A 22135-nucleotide genomic window follows, 5' to 3' on the forward strand; every position below is an offset into this window, starting at 1 on the left:
AATACTGGGCTGCTGGACACCTTCCCAGCCCCTCCCAGCACCCATCCTCCTAAGTCTTTGCCACCTTATTCTGTTTCCTTCTACCTTCTGTTTACACCTAGTTTAGCTTGCCAAGGTTGCAGCTTTTGTAGCACAACTGCAGCCAGGCTGGGACAGCCTGGCTTCCCTGCTCAATCAGCCCAAGCTTGGCTGATGTGACTGCACTCCCTGCCTGTCTCCAGCACTGATGTTGCAAATCAGGCAGCACCAAACAAAACTGACTGTTTTCCCCACTCTGGGTTATTCTTTCTCTTTCCCCTTTTGGGTATTTGCCGTTGAGGTAGCAGGGCCAGGTACTACAGTCACCAAAAACAAGCTCTATATTTTGGCATTTCTTCTGTAGGGCAATGGGGTCACCTTCAGGACCACTGCCAGATATTGATGTCATGAATTAGGTTTCTTTTAAAAGCTTTCAACTGCTAAAAGCACAGGAACAGGGATAGAAACCACTGCTATAAATGAAAGACTTGCTTAATACTTTTACATGTTTAATGTTTTCTTGCTTTTTCCTGCTTCCTTTCCTCAGTCTATAATCAAAGTTTATAACAGGGTGAGCACCTGAAATACACGGGTGGGCCTCTTAAGACATCAATGTACTAATGCTTTATACTCTGATTTGTAGAGGAGGGAAGGGTTATGGCTGGCACCTAGTATCCCCTTTTTCTTCTCTCTTTCCATCCCCGTAACTTCAGCCTGCCTCTGCAGTACCCCTTCTCCACCACCCTTTGGTGGTGCAACAGTCCTGCTTCCATCCCCACAGACCCCGTCTCCCAACTCTCCTGTCCTTGGATGGAGAGGGGACCCGCTGGTGTCTGCCCTGCACACACCAAGGGACAGGACTGGCAGGTGACAGTTCAAGTCATCACACAGTCATCGCTCAGATGAGATATGACACCTACCTACTTTAAGGCTCAAGTCATCACACAGTCATCGCTCAGATGAGATATGACACCTACCTACTTTAAGGCTATTCGTCTGTCTGAGGTTTTCAGGACCTCATGCTGGGTCAGGGCCTTGCACAGTAAATTCCAATACACTTGGAGCACACTGGATTTACTGCATATGCAAGGACAATTTGAGTGCTTGCAGTGGAAGCCTGTGAATCTCCAACTAAATGGCCAGTGTTCTCACAAAAGAGATTTCACAGAGAAGGGGTAGGAAATAAAGGGTAAATGGCATGCCAAAGGAAATGATAGGATTAAACTGTCACATATCAGGTTAAATGACAGCCTCAGAGCTGCCCTTTAGGGCCCTTTCCATGTTTAATAAAATGTCATATTCTCAGGTGAACTATTAAAAAAAAAAATATCCATAGTGAGGTAGGACCAAGTAATTCTTACAGGGCCTAGATGCTGTACAGGCCTAAGAAAAAGGATTTTAAACGGTATACTTGCCCTCCAAAGCAGCAAGTCAGATCATCTATACTGAAAATCCCCCTACTCTGATTAACTACCTAGTGCTGTTAACATCACCCTTACAACTGTACATTTTTGACTCTCCAGGCCTACCTATTCTGTTAACGCTGACAGATCTCTGTTCAGCCTTTATAGGTACACAGTCTCAAGTAAAACCAAACTGAACTGACAGATAATTAAAACTGCATATCAAATCACTGCTGCTTCCATAAACATCTGCTCTGAAATGCCACTTGAAATAAAAGGGCTCCACGGAGACTCCATACTAATTGTTAACCCCTCCAAGCACAGGCTAACTGGCAGTACAGACAAAAAGCAGGAGGTACAGCAGGAATCTACTTGGAAAGAGGTCCCTGGCCTTTTCTACATACTGTTAGATAGAAGGTACATTGAAAAATGCTCTAGGCATTTTCTTCAGAGTTGTTGAGCAATGGCAAGAAACGCAAGTAGCAAATGCTCAGTGCTTTTGGTACTGAGCTGTGTGGTGAAGGCTGAACTGCTCAGAGACCATTCACACAACTCCCTCCTGAGATGCTCCTCTGGATCTGCCCCATGCTGCATCTCCACTTGATCTTACAGTCCTGCAACTCTCCCTTTAGGAGAGGTGATACAAATCAGGTACTGGAGCTTAGTCATATATTCTCTGTTGACCACTGCAAAGTAAAGCTCCTCTGCTTCTGTTTCTGTTTACTTCAGTAGGATTTTGTTGAACTAGCACCAAGTTCAAATCATCAAGGGAGAAGGCAGCACCCAGCAATCACCACATGCCATGTAACTTCTTCACAAAATTAACTTAGACTGCCAGTCCTTTAGAATTTTTTTCTTGCAGCCTTCAAAATCCCACTTCGCAGCCGATAGAGCATATGGAAAATAAACCATGAGAAAAAAAAATGGGTGTTTCACAGCAAGAAACAGGAGACAGAATATAAGCATTAAAAAAATCAAACAGTGGCGGCAGAAACCAAAGGAATTCACGTTGTCTTAGTGCACAGCACACAGCGGATAGGGCACCTGAGCAGGTAAGATTTCTGCCAAAAACACGTATTGGGAGAGGGACTAACAAGGAGGGGGAAGGAGAAGCCCCTCTCCAGCCTGTGAGCAGGCTGAATTCAGGCTCACATTGTCCACAACACTTATGTTGTTCAAGAGACAAAATAGTGGCTGCTACACCTCTATATTTATCTTAGCTTTTGTACAGTACCCACCTCATTTTCTTGCCCAGAGCCCAGCAGCGATGTTACCTTCTATGTCTGCTAAGTCTTCTTCTGAACTGAAATGTTTTTCAAAAACACAGCGATATGTCTAAACATTTATATCATCCTTGGGTTGAGAGAAAACCTTGCTGAAGCATTAAGTGGCAGGCAGAGGTTTACTCAGGCAGGCTCTTTATGTTGGCAAAAACTCAGTGCTGAGCTGAACTTTCACAGCAAGTAGGTAGACACGTAGCTGCATATGGCAGGTAGTCTGGCAGCACCAGCAGTAGTGAGAAACCATGTCAGAACAACCTTGGCAAAAGCAGCTCTGTGGGTTTTAACAATGATTGTAGGCACAGGAGCTGAACCTACCAAACAACAGCAACAAAAAGCCTTCTACAGCTCCCATCAGGAGCTCCAAGCACACAAAGCCTAAGCATGCTGCTGCGAGGCTGTCCCCTCCTCCTCCTCCTTCACGCTCACAGGGTCACACCATTTGACTTAGCAGCAGTCAGCTCCAGCCATTCAAAACTTGGAAACACCCAGTGGCTGAACTTCAGCCGGTAAACACGTCTTTCCAGTCCTCAGCAAGGACACCCGCTCCCTGATTGCATGCCAGCGCTCCTATTTAAAGAACTGTTGTTATGGGAAAAAGCTGAAACCTTTCTGCAGCAGAGACAAAGTGTTCCCCTTACCTTGTGTCTGCAGAAGCACATCAATTCCCAGTATGCGTTTCCACAGCAGAGTTTCACTACAGCCACAGAAAGATGCAGTTATCTGACTGCAAAACCCACCATACCCCTGAGTGGGCTGGATCTCCAGACAGTCCTAGTGGCTCTTTCTCAGTGCCTAACAAACAGCTACTCTGGCTCAGCCCAGGTTTTCCTTAAACCTTTTCCTTGAGGTGCAAGATTTTATACCTGACACAAGCTGCAAGGATCAGCAGTAGTAAAAGGTGCCCATCTGTATCCTTCATCTCCAAAAATGACTCTCCTAAGCTTTCTCTTAGACATCTCGTCCAGGTTGTCACCACACAGGGCAGGTTCAGGCTAGATGTCAAAGGCTCCTATAGGGGAATTGCCAGGCTGCTCATAAGCAAATGCCCAGCACCGAGGTAGGTCAGACTTCTGCAAAAATTACATTCTTAGAAGATTCTCATACATATCTTCCTGCATAAATATCAGTCTTTTTGACCGACATCACAACTTATGAAGCAACAACTAATGAAGGAGCATGAAAGTAGAAACCACTCATATGACGCAATTTTAAGACTCTTCCAAGCTGAACTGGGGTACACAGTGCATTCATTTCTATATGAAAACACATCCATATTACTTTGCAGGAAGACCAGTACATTTTTAAGTATATGAAAAGCAAATTAGGATACAGTCTAGAAAACAATAACCATGTGAATGCAGCTGTATTTTTAAATAAAAAAAAGCACTTGGAAAAAACACTGGCATCAGGACAGCTAAGAACAATATTGTCTTAAATCAGCCACATTATCATTTGAATTGTGATAGCACCTGGAAATCTCTTCCAAGTACCAGAATCCCACTGTGATAGGCACCAGCTACACAGAACACAGATCCTGTGCAAGCACAGGTAGCCCACGTCTTAACGCCTCACATAGCTCAACTATTGCCATTTAACCATATCTGAGATACTAAGTACTTTTCTACACTATGAAATAAGTTTTCATAGCAAGCCATTAATTCGGATAAGGGCTATTTTTGTAAAGAAAGAGACGCAAAATAGTAGCTTATATATCCTGAATCTTTTGGAGTCAGAGAACAGGAGCAGATCTTGGCGTCCTCCTTCCTTTGCGAACCCTATGAGCAGATGTAAGAACTGCCTGGCGCTTTAGCAGTAGTCCTTGCAATGACTGTGACAAGATGTACCATGCTGTTATTGATACAGGTTATACACAGTAAATGACAAAACCCGTTAGTGGTGTATGTGAAGTAACCAGCTCTAGACACTGTCGGTAAAAGCAATTGAGAAATCCTAGTGGAAAACCAGTTACAAATAGGCCACACAGACTCTGCATTACAGCAGGTACAGAGCTTGTCTCACTCAGATACCATGGTGAAGAGGCTGTTAGGATAATTTAAATGCTTTTAGAAGCCTGATGAAACAGCGATACTAGGTTTTTGGTAGGTGGAGTATGCTGCTCTCTGAGTTAAATTTTATTCACAATTTATTTTTTATTCACATTTTTTATCTATTGCTTTTTACTCTTCCTTTTTATTGGTCACAGATGAGAAAACTTTTTTAAGGTTACCAGTAATGTGCTGGATACTCCTTCATCCTGTGAGCTGTGAAACCCACTGCCCCAGGATGCTAAAGTTGTTAATATTTTACAGGCATTCCAGTAGAGAAGGACAAATTCACAGTGGATAAATTGATTAAAGATTTTAAAATACAAAGACACCACCTCCACCAGAAGCAGAACTGGAAGCACAAATCATTGAAAATGCAAGAGCATTCTGGAGAGTTCCATGATATATCTCATCTACACTTATGCCCTTCTGTAGGCATCCACTGTCAGCCACCATTCAAATTATAAAGCTAGGCTAGATTTACTTTTGATTTGGCACAGACAAACCTTCAAAATACTCAGTGTAGACATCACAGGAACTGTCTAAGTAGCCACTCCCTTTTGGCATAGTTAATAGACAATAATGGCTCCACAGGGCTGTTTTTATCACTTTGCAGAGCCCTACCGTTTAGGGATGTCAGGTGAAATGAATCCCTCAGACAGCTGCTTTGATTCACTACTGGTGCATGAAGAATGCCACTCAGGGCCACAGAGTACCTTTAGCACGTACACCCATTTCTATGTCATACGAACAAGACACACACAGCAATGGAGACTGTCTAGTCATCACTCCAAGCAGACAACCCTTTCATAGTGAATACAATACTAATGCAGTTTTTCTCCCCACTTCCTCCTACCTTTTCAAATTTTCTTTACCCTTAAGAAAAACAAAAGACAACTTCCAGTGATAGTTCTGTAAGTGTGTGATGTTTGTCTTGTTTCCCTACAGAGGTACTCTGTATTATGCTAAATGCAATGCCATATAGCTTGGCGAAATCATTCCTCCATTGCTATCCTTGTTCTCCTCATTTAAAAGTTGTCCACCTCAACAGAGGTCCTGCAGAGGGTGCATGCTTCAGAGCATGCCTTCTGCAAGAGCATATCGCAGAGGTGAAACAACAATTGCTCAGTGGGTAAAGGCCACCATTCAGGAGTGCAGGTAAAAATCCACCCCAGAAGTTAAATATGGGAAGAAGCCTTCCTGCTCTTCTACTTACTTGTATTCAAGACTGTGCAATGTGTCAGCTTCTGATATGGCAAACACACTTTGCAAGCACAGGAAATTATTCATAGAACCGCTCACTTTTTTTTTTGCAAATTCACCTTATTATATACAAACTTTTTTGCATGCACCAGTCTCATCTGGGTTTGGGGTTTTTGTTTTTGTTTTTGTTTTTTTTTTGTTTGTAGGAGGGAATAGTAAAAAACCCCTAATTATAAGGAGGAAGCTAAGGGATGAGGGGGTTCTCTGCCTACACAGAACATGTAGTGCAGTTCTTATAAAACAGTTCTCTGCTACATACTGTCTTCTGTTTCATGTGTAATAAAGGATTGCATCTATCTCCACAGGGAGATTTTAAGTAAAGGATTACATTTGTGAATGAATGGAAAATTAATCAGCTTTAATTAGTAGTTCAGTATCTCAGCATATATTTGTATTTCACAATCAAAATTTATTTCCAGCTATTTTAGATGCCTAACTGCAAGGCAAAAAAAAAAAAAAAAAAAAACAACAATGCGTATTTGATAAATAGGATGAAATCTTCATGGTGCAACACTTAATTCTATCCCTTTATTATAAAATGTTTTCTGAGCTGAGATGCAGAAAGATCAGTTATTCCCGAGACTACACAGAGCATACTAAGAATTAGGTAATAAGTAAAGAGAAGAGCCTGTTCTTTGCAGAGAGAGGGTCCAGCAGGCCTTTCAAGAACATTGGGAGAACCACACATTAACCCATATCATAGTATTGTCTCAGAGTAACTCTCAGGACAAAAAAAAATCAGATGGTATGAAAATAGGCTGTGGCTGTATCTGATTTTTAAGCCCTAGGTTTCCCAACCCCAGTTCAGTGCAATTATTTGAGCTCTAAATATCAAATTAAATTTGCTTTCAAGACAACAACAAAAAAAAAAACACCTTCAGAAGCTTATCTTGTGGGAGTTAATCCCTGAAGGTTTACATTAACACTTCCACCAATATAGGGATTACAGAAGAGAAAGTTGTAGAGGGGTATTTAATGAATAGTGTTTCCTCACTGGAAAAGTAAAAAATAAAATTAAAAAAAAAAAAAAAAACAAACAAAAAACACACCAAAAAAACTGCGTAAATGCAGACAAAACATGGCAGTTTTTCCTCTCAGTTTGTGTATGCTGTAAAAGGCTTGTTCCTCAGTCCTGAGTTTTCATTCCTGGAGGTCATTTTAGTACCTGAGGAACTTGTAAGCATCCTAATTTACAGTATTTACAACATACATCTGTTCTCAGAACCACCAGGGTGGTCTTGAAGATGCTGACATCACTGAACCTGGTGGCATCTGCTCTTCTGGAATTCGTGATTCTCACAGAGCATGCAAGCTTTCCAGTAACACAAATCACGGGCCAAATATGGCACACACACTAAGTCTCTCCAGGGACCACTATAGAGATTAATGTATTCAGAGGCACACAAAAACATATGTGCTCTTCTTGTTGTTTAAGAGCATTTCCAAGTTCAGCAAAATCTTTGAAGTGCAATCTTTATTTTTGTTGTCCTGTAAGTAATTGTGTGAAGTGCATTTGCTCAAGATTCCATCACTGCTTTGGAGGGGGTTCTGTTCTGCACAAGGTTCAGGAGCATCTTTGCACATTTGTATTTTCATACTAGTCAGAGTTAAGTAACTCAGAATAATCCAGCCACTGCTTTTTCCTTGCAAAATCAACTCCTGAGTGATTCACAAAACACACTGGTAGATCCCACATACCTTCAAGCTCACAAATAACCAAGTTCTACTAAACTTTGACATAGAAGGAAGCAGGCACAGTATAAATCTTTGCTAAGACCTGCACATTTTCTTTAAGCCATCACCCCACACATGACAACTTTTCAAATGACAAGTTCAATTAAGGGACGTCCTCAAACCTAGTATTCAACACCCACAAAAAAACAACAGACAAATAAAAAAGGAATGGTCACTCTACATCTGCATAATTGAAAGAAAAAACCCATCAAGAACAGAAGCTCATGGTAGCACAGAACAAATAGCTTTACATGACAAAAGAACAGAAAGTCACCCAGAAATAAACTGATCATACTCATGTTTAGGCAAACTAATAACACTAAAACAAATAAATCCATACTGGATTAGGATCAGGGAGATTGCTGAACATTCATCTCATGCATTTAAAACCTGATGAAAAGTAATTGCATCTGCTCCAATCTTTATGTCTCCCTCACAGAGGGCGCCCACCCTGGCATAAGGACTGAAGATCACCATCCACCATCCATGCTGGCTCCTAAACTGCATCCAGGACTGAAAACATTCAGAAGGTCTTAAAGTGAGAGAGAATTAATAATGCTTTTACTGATGAGCAAAAATGCAGACCATAAAAAGCGGAAGTTGTCCGGAGTTCTTCCAGGGCAGCATTTAGGGTATACACGATTACAGTACGTTTTTAAGTCATTTGTCTTCTCCTAGTGGCAGGGCATATTCTTAAAGTTATTACAGCCTAGATTTAATTTCTAACAGTAAAGGAGCATAGCCATTCCAGCAGCAGTTTGTTTGTAAACTCTTGTAGCAGTCCAGCTATACAGGATGTATTTTGATGCTTGTGTTAACGGGATCACCATGTAATGTAAGAAGTGCCAGAATACATGCTGCTAACATTTTTCACGTGCCTATGATTAGTCTCTTTCTTAATTTAGCTGTGCCTCTTTTAACCCTACTGCAACTAACTAGTAGCAAGATGGATGGAGCTAGCCAACATCTACCTGCCACACTATCTGTTCAGCACCTCAAGAACTATATTCCAGTTGCTATTTCAGTTCTTTGTTTTGAATGTGATTTGCTTTTGAGTTATTGCCCTAAAGTCCAGCTGGCAAGTGGGAAGGCAGCCTGGTTGACAACAGACATCTCAGCTGATTAGATCCTTGGCTATTCCCACACAGTACATTACAGTAACATGTTACGTCATTCATTTCACTTTATGCTATTCTAGTTACAAACTGCTATTCCTGTGATTAAACTAAATTACTGCCTTCTAGCTAAATTCACCTTTTAAAATAAGCAATATCCAATCCAAGTACAGGCAACCACCCCAATTATTAGAAGGAGTGACATGCAATGCCAAGATATGTCTACAGATTCTGTGACAGGAAATGTCTAGATTCTATAGCAGAAAACAAAGACAAATTTCTTTAATGCTACAAGTTATACAATAAGTATTTAGTAAACCAGAGAAATAAAACCGGGTCTTTCTAAAAATAAAACAATTCAGAAAGTTTGACATGAATTGCCATTTTCATCTCTCCAAAGGTCAACCTGAGTTTTGTTCAGTGGGAGGTAGACTTTATTCCAGTTGATCAAAAATAAAGAGGAAGAGAAAGAAATCTTGCACAATTTCTCATAAAACAGGAATTCTTCCAAATTGTATTTGCTACGTGTTTGCAATCACACAGCTCTTTCCATTACATACACAGGTGAACATAAGCCTTACAGCACACCAAGGGTCTGCCTTCAATCTGTTCATGACACATAACAAATACAAGAGCAAGCCCAATTCTAACAGAAGCAAGAAGTGAGTCTTAAAAAGTAACCTATCAAAAATTGAGGTATAGATAGGAGAAATCTATTTATATGAATTCTAAGGCGTGTTCTTTTCCCTTCAGTATTTTAGAAACCTCCAAACTGATTACTTCCTTTCCAACATTTATTCCTTTCAATAAATACTAATTTTGTTTCAGTCTTGGTTTTTTAACAACTCCTGTCATGCGTTTCACATGGTTAGCTTCCCTCCTGCTTTTTTTTTTTAACCCACAAACACCAGCAATAACATAACCACAGCCTGCAGTTTCTGAAAATAGCTTATCTAATTTTGGTTGAAGGTGTCAGCCAAGTGTAGGATCTGCAATAGTGAATTTCAATCTGACAGTCACTGGACACCTTCACTGTGGTCCCTGAAAGCTAGCTAAAGAAAAACAAGTTCATATATGTTATCCTGCAAAATATGGATGAGCAAAATTCCATGAGAAAATTTTTAGGGCTCAAAAAATTTGAAAAACATGGAACAACACTGTGTTGGAGCTTTCAGCACCTTTGTAGATTCTTTGGAATTAATGGTTCTTTATAACAGAGTATTGCACTGTCCTTAAAATAACTATTTAAATCCGAAGAGCTATTCCCTTCTATAATGCAATTGTATTAAGGATCATTCTTTATAAACTGAATTTATTATTTGGAGTGATATGTTTGCTGCTGTGTATAAACAAATAGTTCAAACTAGCTACACTTGTATCCTCAGGCACATTTAATTTTGATGAGACAATATAGTTGCCAACTGATCAAATCAAATTCTTTTCCATTTGGCTCAAGGATTCATCCTAACCTACCGTACACTGTGCCTTTGTTTTTGTATAAATAATTCATGTGTCTAGACACAATATTACATGTTTCTGCAAAACTGCATATGTTTAATACTTTATGCAGATGATTAAATTTCAGCTTCACTATAGTAAAGCACAACACTTTGTTCTCTGCATTACGACACCCAAAACCTTTTCAGTTCATTTAATTCCTCAGTTTTCCTCAAAGGAATCAGGAGCGTCACTGTGTTTATATAAGCTGTCCAAATCCTAGTTTTGTTATGAATTAATGAAATTCCATTATCAGGCAAAGACAGGCCCAGCATGCTTTCACAATGGCTTCAAGCACCAATTATCTGGAATTTTCCAGTAAACAACCTGACCTTCAAGCCAAAATGAGGATTGCCGGAGAAAGACTCCTACCATGGGCTGGGGAAATCCCCCAGCTGTATTGTTGTCTTTGTCCAGGAAAGGTCTAATTTTCCAAACACTGTGCATGCTGCTGGACATTGCAGAATTCAGACAGCACTCACGTGTGATGTTAGGCCATGGACACTGCTTGTCTCAAGTCTAGCCTCAAAATCAAGATTTCACTGAACTAGTATATTCTAATGAGTACGTGGAAAATAACTTCCATGAAAAGATGAACATTTAAGACCCTCCCCCCGAAAAGGTCATTAAACATATATATACTTCTAATTTTTATTCTGTATCTGGCATGATACATTTGCTGTCACCCTTTATGAATTACACAAAGAAACCAGAAGAACTTTCCCAGTTGGCTGAAATAAATGTTTCCATTATTTTAATTTTTCCCTCTTCCCACAAACCTCATAATGAAATCTAGAATTGGTTCTGTCATAAAACCCACTTCATGTTTCCTTCTGGCCCTGGAGCAGCATGTGTTAGTGGTGCTCTTTGAAGCAACAAAGAAGTTCTGTTTAGCCTTCTCCCTGAGGAAAGCCATGGTGTATTAAAGGTGTATCAAAGCCGTTTCTTGTGAAAAAGGATTAATCTCATGGACTGAAAAGAGCCCTCCATGAAGAAAACACTGAGCTGTTCTTTATAGCCGAACCGTGGATACTCCAGGTCCAGATCAGACCAAGGAGGTCCTTCACAACTCAAGTTTGTCAAATGCTTTGCTAAGAAGTTTGAGGAAACCTTTGGTTTATGGTAAGCAGTTCTGGATAAGGGTGAAAGCACAGAACCCTTATTTCATTTGTCACCAGCCAACAGAATGATTCCCTCAAAAAAACTCTGTGGAAACAGGGACTAACCTCCTATTTCTGCTGACTTTGTTTTCTAGCAGGACAATGCAGTCCCAAGACCAGGTACAGTAGCTTCCTGGTACCTTCTCTTTATAACCACTCCAGGCTTTATATATAATCAGTCCTTCTTACATAAAATTACGGGACTACCTTTAAAATAAACAAGTTTATTTTAACAAACCAAACCTTTCAATACGTTTCTCAAGCCCTACAGTCTATATTCCCAAGTTTATTCCGAATATTCACATTGCCTTGAAGTTCTCATCAGTATCGCTAGTCAATTCAATTTCAGTTCTCGCACAAGCAGCAATGTGGAATTTTAAGAAAAAAACTTCTGATGATTAAATCACAATAGTTGGCCACAGAACTTTTACCCAGGTAATAAATCCACTGCTCTCAAAGACAAAAAATCCAAGGTTGGAACACAAAGCGACTTTTCTTATGCCACATCCTTATCTAAGATATACTGATTTAGTCATTGTACTGTTACCACAGTTTTCTTATTTGTCTCCATATAAATGAACATTTATGTAATTTTTTAGCCTAATGAATGTTTGGCTTCAGGGCGATTTTTGTCTTATTCTTGGTATACTACCTGGTACATTATCACTGTAATCCCCTGTTTTTACTTAAACCTATCAATCTGCCTGACAGTCTGCCTAGACTGCATTGAAAATAGTAAAATAAACTAAAAGGAGGGAAATCAACCAATGTAAGTAACCTACAGAAAGGTTATGTATCAGGAAATGGCTCAAGTTACTCTTCACAAACGCACAACAACAGAATATGGCAACATTAATGTCGACTGCCAACTTAAAAAACCTGAACACCTGTGAAAAGTAAAACTCTCCTAATTAGACCTTGGCACTGTCCTCTTAGATTTAGAGTCATCATTTTGCTTTGAATAAACATCACTATTTCTTTCCTGGGCAAACTCCTTGGCTCTGTTTCAATTATTTATTTTAAATATTAAAGAGCAGGAAACATTTGTTTTCCCTTGTCACATCCTGTCCTGTTTACACGGCATCGCACAGCCCCCTCTGAAACGCCTGTTCTTACTGCAAGCCTGACACACACAGATCAATCAAAACATTCGCTATTGTCTTTTGCCAGCTACAAACGAATTTCCGTGCAAACACTGAAAAGGTTTAAAGGTTTCGACAGCCGTCTACAGTCGAGCTAGCACGACGGTCAAAGAAAGGTGGTGTCAAACTGCTCCGCTCCCCCCAATACCGCCCTGACTTAAAGAAGAGAAAGACAAAGCCGTTCACTCATTCACACAGCAGAGCTCCTGGCAAGGACTCACTCGCTGTAAAACCACTGCTCTCACAAAATACTCGAAAGCAGAAAAAGCACACCGACAGTTAGAGACGAGTGTGAAAGGGTAACTTACATTATTTAGAAAGACAGTGGGAAAGGACTGCTGCAGTTTCTTCGTTAGTTTACACTGCTGTTGGCAGAGTAGATAACCAAAAAAGTTCACCTAAAGATATCTCTCCTTTTAATTCTCTTTCTCCCAGTTCATTTACTCTGGAGTCTCTCAGCCTGAAGAGATCCGACAGCCAAAAGTTTATCCCCTTGTATTTCCGAATGATATGGCCGACTTTCCTTGGACACATACCAGTGATGCAGTAAAAATAGACAAAGCGGGGGGGGAGGGAAGAAGCAATCTAGCTTGAGCCTGAATCTTAACTGTTTTCTGTAAAAGCTGCTCTTATGTCAGAAGCTCCCATCCCTATACTAACTTGCAGAGCACAGAGTCATCCATCTGGTTTTGATAAACTGCCAATTACAGGCAAACCAGGGAATATATACAGTCCGGTTTTAGCAGAACTCCCCAAGCGTCAGCTTTACAAGAAAGCTGAGGTACAAAGGCTTTGAAAATAAACAGCCAGCCCCATGCCGGGACGGTGTCCTGCCTGCAGATGAGTGTCTGCTCCCCCAGGCAGCCCCCCCGCAGCCGGGAGCACCGCACACCACGCAGGAAGGTGGCACCCGGGTCCCCTCTCGTCCGTCTGTCCGTCCACCCGTGTCCGTGTCCCCTCCCCCGTGGAAACCAACCTTGCAGCCCTCCCTCGCAGCACAAACAGCCTCTGTGGAAGTGGGGGGGAAAAAAAAAAAAAAATCCAGTGCATTACTAGAAACAGTTTAGCAAGTCATTTAGAACAACCTGGTTTTTATAAACAGGGAAGTGAATGCTGATCCACTTACATCCTCTAAATGTTTCCAGGTGGGAAGCAAATCTATTTTGTTGAGAGGTTTTGTTTTAGTTTGGTGGGTTTTTTCTCTAATAAGGCAACTCAGAATCAGCAGACAGTTGCTTGACAGAGAACCTCTGGAGTGATCCAACCCATTAATTACAAAAATGAACATTTTACCAAAACTATCACAAGCAAAATTTTGAAAAGCACCCCATGAAAGTCCATGACATGAAGCTCCTAAGTCACTTTCAGTCCCTGTTTTCAGCTATTTAGAGGTCTACTGCCCTGATTAAATTCAGGTACCAGAGACTTGAGGGGTTACCTATATTTCTGGATATGTCAAGGCTTTTGAGTCAGTACTAAAGAACATTGTTTTCCCCAAAAAAAATTTGGGAAACCAATTTTATGGTGGATAAACATTGCTTAAAACTAACGCTGTTGTTATCTGCATGTTCTTTTACTTTAAAATACCAAGTTTTATTTAATCTTTAGCTTTGCCAGAGGACTTTTGCAAGCTTTTCTACTGGGAATAATCTTACTCTATTTGAACAGTGAGAATCTCTAAACGAGGCAGCTTTCACTAAAGCATGGGCGAATCAGTACAGTGACTCATCAACAAAATGAAAACACCATTGTAAGCACTCTACCTAAAACTCCTGAGCCTTGTAACTTTCTCAGTTTTTCATCTTTGCACAATTAGGATTGTGCTGATTGTCTATTCATCCTGTACCTGGATCCCTGGATCCAGGACTGACATGACTGGACTGTTAATGTCAAAAGCAGTTGAATTATTTAAATAAAATTAAATTAAAATAGCAAGACTCTCTAATCAGTAGAAGCAAAGAATGAAATTATGAAGAAATTGTCTTCGCATGTATTTTTGCCTGCGTTGTCACAATTCCTTCCAATAGTTGTACAACCCATTGGATTATTTCAGTCACATCAGGTAGAATGCTAGAGATCTCAAAGGTATTATATTCCTACAGCTTTTGTAAAAACAGGCAGCCTTCCAGATCAGTGAAATACAATCCAGTGATCCAATGTAAAAAGCTACACATGAGCTCAGTTTTATTATTAGACACCAGAGCACTGTAGACAAACAAGAGGTACACGAGAACAGATTTCGTGTGCCCTACTGCTCAGCTGATACCACAGTTGTGCATCTTTGGCCTGCATTCTAGCATATTTTCCTCTCTACTGTTCTGTTCTCCCGTCAAGAGAGTAAGCAGTGAAACACTTGAAATGCACAGACATCAGCTGAAGCAAATAATGCTACTTCTGAAACAGCAGTAAACAAGGTTTGCTAACAGTTGAGTTATTCTTCTCCCACTTAGTAAACAAGCGGGGACAACTGACTACATCTTGTTTTAATCAGGACTGATATGTTCCATGAAAACAAAGGATTTGATCTTGGCAGAGCAGACTTCCAGGTTTGGGGCCAGAAATTATTTCATGGGGTACCTTGTATGGTTTTCTGACCATGTAGGCTCTCTTCCCCACCGTACTATCACAGTACAGGATAAGTTGAATGACTGTTATTTTTGGAATAAGAACTCTTTTTTTGGTGAGACATGGTGTTAAAGTGGAGAGTAGGTGGAAATAGCCACTTTTGGTTTGTGCTGACTAAATGTTTTTTTCCCTGAGGAGCAAATGCATTAATTCACACTGATCTCTCAGGTACTCTTCAACATAGCCATTCTCCCCCAAAAACCCAGTCCATTTACATCAAAGGCTGCTTTCACAAGTAACAACTCTGTGAGGAAACTTCAAGAAAATTCACGATTCAAAACCAGAAGACTGATTTTAAATGACCTTGCACTTACCAGGCTCCAGGGATCATTCTTATTCACTACCTATATCTCCCTTCTTTTCTATTCTTCATTTCCTCTTTCATATCGTCCATGTGGGGTACCAGCATTACTACCCTTAGATAGCTTCTGTGTCCAGGCAGGCTAGATGTGCGTCCCCTCACTGTCACCTGGATATTACTAAGGCACCTTTTGATCCCCACTTTCTCACACTCTGTCTCCATGAACTTTGAGGCAGTCAAGCATCATGTTCCTATCTAGCACAGGGACATTAGTTTTCTGGAGAAATGGAGATGGAAGATACTCATCACTGATGGTGAGAAAAAAGTTTACTGTAGGAAGCTTCATATAGGAAAGACTGCGACAAAGAACAGATAGGGAAAACAACTTGCTAGGAGCGATTTGCCTTCTCAGAAAAATGGCAGCTTCCATTTAGGATGCTTTAAGATGCCAGCTTCCATTTAGGATGTTTTCAAATGCCAGCTACAAAACAACCCTGTTATTTTCCACGTGAGCAGAAAACAACCCTGATTTTTCACCAAGGTCAACGATGTTAGCAGGACAAGAGTGGAGTAAGATGCAGCTTAGATATTGATTACACTGATTATATACAGCTTTGTACATAGATTCTTGAAAGGCTTTTTAAACCTCACTGCATGTTCATTAAAGCAAGAAAAAAGTGCCCTTCCTCGATCGGTGACAGACAGGTTGTGATGCACAGTAGGTGGCAGAATATGTATCTCTCTTGGCCTGGATTCTGCTCCCATCTAGCCTAGTGTGGTTGTATTGGGATTGCTGAATTGCAAAGGCATAGATGAAAGCAACCTGTTTTCCATCCTGTTTTTTTGCAGTTTAAATACTGAGAAAGTGACAGGTGAAAGGTGTGGGTTTGATGGAGGATGCGCCTTTCCATTTAATTTGAATCTGGGAAAATGCCTGAATGATAGAAGCTCAGGATGGCACATTAACAAACCAGGGATGCAGCACAGCCCTGTGTTTACCTTTCATTTCAGAAGTAGACTACTTGGTGTAGGATTTTAAATATGTTTATGCAGATTTCTAGTCAGTCATAGTTTAAGACCGAGTTGAATCTTCTGATGCAAACAAACTGCCAGGCTTTGTACAGACTGAGAAACCACAAGTCTGATAAACTGACACAAATCTACCCTTGGAGAAGTTCAAGGTGAAGCTGCAGTTCACTTACTGTTGATGAAATAAAATAATGTAGATTTTTGGCACTAACAATAACCCATTTTTAAAAGACAAATTAGCTGTGATATTATAAATCATTTTACCACCAGCATTTTAAAGCCAGCACATGGAATATCTTGTGTCTGGGTTCAGATGCTAAACTTGCATTCAGTTGGTCTAGCCTCATTTACTAAATATTTTATTTTAGTGTTTCAGTTTGGTGCCCAGTGACTTGAGTTTGGCAAAAGCCTGTCCCCCTCCAGAAAGGCACATAATCGTCAGCTGATCTTCTGAAGAAATAATATAGTGTGATAAGCCTTTGCAGCCTGCTCCTACTGTTAGATGAGGACTGGGATGTTTCAGTGCTTTTGGTATTTTGCTTTATCATGTATCACTTCTTTTCCACAGAAAGAAAATAGGCAGCTCAGACAAGGACATAATGCATTATAACCTTGATGTCGTTGTTGGAGAAGCCCCACGGCTGCTGCTGTTTTCACTACAGCCTGCAGTAGCCCCTGGCTGTCCCCAGGAAAAAAAAGGGATAATAAGCATAGCACTAAGCCACTTTTTCCCATCAGCTCTCACCAACATCTGTGACTGCAGGGATCTGGGCTTGCCTGGGGCACATGATCTCATTCTGAGAGCTTTGGTGACAGAGAGGCATGCAGCCTGTCCCCTTCCACGGAAGCTGGAACGGTGGTCCCTTCTTCCCACTCTGAAGCCCACAGTACAGGACTTAATGGCTGGACACCTTGTATTCTTTAAGTAACAAACCACCAAACAGCAGGCACTGTGTGCATCCCAGTGGATTTCATCAGGGAAGGTCAAATACTAGAAGGATGTAATTTCACAAGACAAATATTCGACTGTTTTCAAAGGTTCCCTTTCCCCCTCTGGCTGTACACTCCCACTTCTTACCTTGCACTGAGGCGCCTGTTGGACTCCCAGTGAACAGATACAGTTCACTGCCTGATGGAAAGCTGACCCATGACAAAACGCATCAATTTTCTGCAAGATGAGGTGAATTAGCTCACAAGAGTCACCTGAGTGCTGCAGCAGATACAGACATGGGGCATTATGGACTGGAGCAGGGGAAGAAAGATTGTGAGCCAAAGGCTCGAGCTGCTGATGAAAATATACCACGGAACAGCAGATAAGCCTCACATTCCTCCTGATCGTAATGTTACTTCAAGCTCTGTGTCACAACTGGGGCAACCATGACCCTTACACACTGGCGTATACTCAGTTTGTGGCAGGCTCATACTTCTGCTCTGTACTGCCCTGAATTCCTGAATCACAGTTTGCTACTCTCAGAAATTAACCACCATCTCTGGCTCCTACAAAATTATAATGCCTCAGTATTGCTATTTTTCACAAACTTTCATTCACATAAGTAATCTTTCTTTCGAAAGCAAGTATCCAGGAAACACTGATGTACATATGGCTGCATTCATGAAAAGTTCTGAACCAAAAGTAATGTGTCCAAATCCCTCTTTTTGTTTGAAAACATCATTCATCCAAGAATCAGAAATGTTACCATGTGACCAGTAAGACAAAGAAATGAGCACATGAAGAATCACAGCAAACAGTTCAAAGGCATCTCTGGGCCTGAAATCGGTCCACAAGATACATGTTGAATATTGGACACTTTGTTTGCCAAGAGAAATAGAAGGGGCTACATTTTCTAAAAAACATACCATGCTTATGTATTTCTTGGCTTAGTCTTTCTCTGACCTTGCCTGGAGCTATCCATTCTTACAGCATACAAAGGGCTAGTATGTGCCTGGTTTACCCTGGACCCGTCCTACTTTCCTGCCTTCAAGTACAATGAGAAAGAGGAAAAAGAAGGTATGTTGAGACCTTTGCACTGAAGAACTTGAGACTCTATGGGAGAAGAAACAGCCTCCTGTTACTTCTGGGTTTGTTTTCAGTCTGGGTTTGCAGCCCAGACTGCAAACACTGGGCTGTAGTGAGGAAGACTAAGAGTAGGAGGAGACTATAGCAAAGAGCGAAAGGCTTTGAGGAAGCTTTTAAAGACTGCGAGGCAGGGAGAACAAGCATCCTAAATAGTATGGAGCATAGAGGTCCGGGAGGATGATCTGGGGGGCCTGGGAAAAATAGGTAGCTCTAGGGTGGGAGAAGTTGTGGCAGCAAGATGAAGAGGCTGTGAACTATGTGGCTGAGGCAGGGGGACATGTACCACAGGGAGGAGGTAGATGCTCTGCACTGGCACAAGCTGGAGACTGGGTCTAAGGATGAGGGGTCTCATGCTAGGAGACACTAAAAGCCAGAGTGAAAGGCTGAGAGGCTTGAGGCTGTGCAGGGCTTTGGGGCAGGTGGGAATACAAAATATCTCTACTGAGGATACCCTAATTTACGTACCTCCACACATATACAAGAATGCTGCCCCTGCTCTTTCTACCCACATGATCATGTCTGCCCACTCTTGTATCCTGTTTTTTGCAGTCAGAGCCACAGTAGCCCTGGCTCACATTTTCCCATCTGCGTATTGGAGTCTGACATCATAACATATTCCATAGCCACTGTGGACTAAGGAAATGTTTTGATGTAGCTCTGGGTCCCAAAGCGTATATGAGCATCAAGCACAGATTTCAAAGTGATAGAGGAGAATGGATATCAGGAGGAAACGATGGGGAAAATGGAGAGAAGGAAGCAAATTTCTTTAGACAGATGGTCTTATGAAGGCAATGTCTGAAAACTGTAATATGCTAGAAGTCCAGCCACTGCAGTGTTGGATTTAATATTAACCTCATCAAATACCTATCAAGTTGCTCTTACACATTCAAAAACTAATTGAAAAGAACTCCAGAGGTACCACTCTAAAGATAAATATCCCAATCAGAAGCAGAAATTAAACCATACATACAAGAAAAGATTGTAATTCTCTCAGTCCCATTTCAGCCCTTAAGTAACCAGTCCCCCTATTGCCGTTAGTGGGAGTTTTGCCAGAGTAAGACCTGCAGAATTCCATGCCAGGATATCACTATAACAAATACTAACATCTGACAGATAGGATACATTAGGGGGTTATACTATACCTTAGGAAACATTAGGTAATGTGTCAACTGAAGATGCTGTGTAAGGAGAAAGATGTCAGGAAGAAAGCGAGCCCCAGTATGATTTCATTTCATGCAGTGCAGTCCTTGAATCTTAACGGGTACTATGCTTCTCAGTTTCATGTGCTGTGAACCAGCAGTGATAAGAGGGAAAGGCTGATGACAGCCATGATAATCATTTTAGACAGCAGCAACCAGGACAGAACACAGCAAGCCACCCACTCAGTTAGGGACATTTTATGCTACGAGCTTAAATTACTGCCTTCTTAGACTTTTGGCCCAGCTACACAGGCAAAAAGGAAGGAAACTGAAATATTGAAAAACTCCTTCATGGATGAAGGAGAAGTAGCTTCTATAGAATTTCCTGCCTACTTGAGCTCATACTGGGATACAATTTGCTTTCTGGGCCTGAGAGAGGTGAACTAGAGAGAGGAATCTGGTGGGTCATCTGAAGGCTGAAGTTAATTTTATACCAGTCCTGTATACACCCTAAAAGAAGGTAGTTTGCAAGACTGTGCCTCTCACACACTACTGAAGCAAAGCAGCAATGCAGAAAGCCTGTTCTGTAAGCCAGTGATTCCAGTAAGAAGAAAGCTTAGGGCTGGCCTATGAAGTCCAAGGGAACATCTTCCCAGCACAGGAAGAGAGCACAGCTAGTCCAAGTATCTGTATGCCACTGATGCTTGTCCCCTTCAGCATTGCTGGCCAGATCAGACAGGAGGGAGAAAAGTCACAGAAAGCAGTTGGACTCTGGTAGATACAGATTTCAGGCAGCACAGACCTGAAGACCACTCAGCCACTGCAATTCACAATCTTCCAGAGGGAAGGAAGCTAGGAAGCGATCCCTTTTCTTTCTGTTTTGACCCATGTTTTCTATTTTATTTCAGGCAGGCCACCTTACAGGAATGTCCCTGTGGCAGATTCCTGGTCGAGAACCTTCCTCTATTCTCCTGGGATGAATTTTGCACAAATAACCTGCCTTGCAATCCTCTTTTTCCTAAGTTCAGTGTGTTCTCTGAGTAACACCACCAAAATAAAATGCACACATTAGGAGATCCTCTGCTCTTGATGTGTGAGTGACATCTGAGTACTACAACCCTGCTGCTTTTTCTTTTTTAATAGAAAAGGCTGCGTGCTTAGCATTTTTCATTTTTTTAGAACCAATCAGTATCGGACAACAGCATCCCTTACCTAGAAAAGGATCTAATACCTAGGAAAATGGGCCTGAAAAAAACCCCACAATGAAAGATTTTTAAAGCTTTCATAGGTGCAGTTGAAAATTGAGGATGTTAGCATGGAGGATATTAGTCAGAGCGTTCAGATTTAAGAGAGAGAACAAATTATCCGAGGAGGCTGAGGAGGGGTTGTTTGCAAATCCCAGCCTCTGTCCCTACAGAGACCTGAGTACTGGCAGTAAGTGATTTTACAAGGAAGTCTATCCAAACTTGACAGGCTTCCCCTGCTTCTTTCAGGTCCCCAGACTTTTTTCTGTTACCTGGCAGTTCAGTTTTCTGGTCAGACTCAAACAGCTGGTGGGAGCAGCGCACATGTGGTATTTCATTCACAGGCTCTTTCTTATCATAACCTTAATTGATGTGTGCCAAGCATATAGGACACATCAGCAGAGCACCTGCTAATAAGCCAAAACCCTAAGATGAAAAGCACTCTCAAAGCGTCCTGTTTTCACTAAGAATTCAAATGCTCAGTGCCATGAATTACAGCTCCGGTAGCTCAAAACTCTTATTAACCTAGAGAGCTGTTCTCTCCCAAGAGAGCGATCAGTTCTGGGAGCTGGTCTGACATTCTCAAGGTCAAATAAAGGGAAATCTAGTAGATCAGATTCAATGTTACAGGCTTTGCAATCTGGTAACCGTAAGTGTATTTGGGAAGTACTGGTAGGAGTTCATGGTACGAGGTTAGGGTTTCAGTCAACCCCAAATTAATATCTTCCATTAACTGCTGAATAATTGAACAAGAGCTATATTGCAAATGTGCCTGCAGACTAAAGACTCAGCCACAGGAAAATGTTGGCAAGGGATCCTGCAGTCAACATACAGTGCACCTACAGAGCCAGGGGAAGAAAATGAATTGCAGTAAAAACACAGCCTTAGGGAGCAGATCCTAGTTCTATTTCCAGCTTTCTTGCAGATTTCATTTCCCTCTTTTGTAGATTGAGGACGATATGCCTATCTGCGTCCCAGGCTATCTGAAAGCTCAGTTAATGAGAATTAGTAACTCATTTTGTTTTCACAAACTGCCTGCCATCTCAGAATCAGAAAGTAC

General features: G+C 41.3%; 1 protein-coding gene across 7 annotated transcripts in view; it reads right to left on the minus strand.

Moving 5' to 3' along the window:
• The window catches only part of TRIM2 (tripartite motif containing 2), a 92143-nt gene that overhangs the window by 48710 nt on the left and 21298 nt on the right, over positions 1–22135 (minus strand). The window contains exon 1 of one of the 7 annotated variants that reach the window (XM_033007223.2): positions 12969–13177. The exons of the other annotated variants lie outside the window; for them this stretch is intronic. The gene's annotated coding sequence lies outside the window, so the exon portion shown is untranslated. Of the gene's footprint in view, positions 1–12968; positions 13178–22135 lie in introns of those variants that run through there. 7 annotated transcript variants of the gene reach the window in all.

The sequence above is a fragment of the Tyto alba genome, unplaced genomic scaffold (genome assembly GCF_018691265.1).
Source record: "Tyto alba isolate M040663 unplaced genomic scaffold, T.alba_DEE_v4.0 Super-Scaffold_6, whole genome shotgun sequence".
NCBI lineage: Eukaryota > Metazoa > Chordata > Aves > Strigiformes > Tytonidae > Tyto > Tyto alba.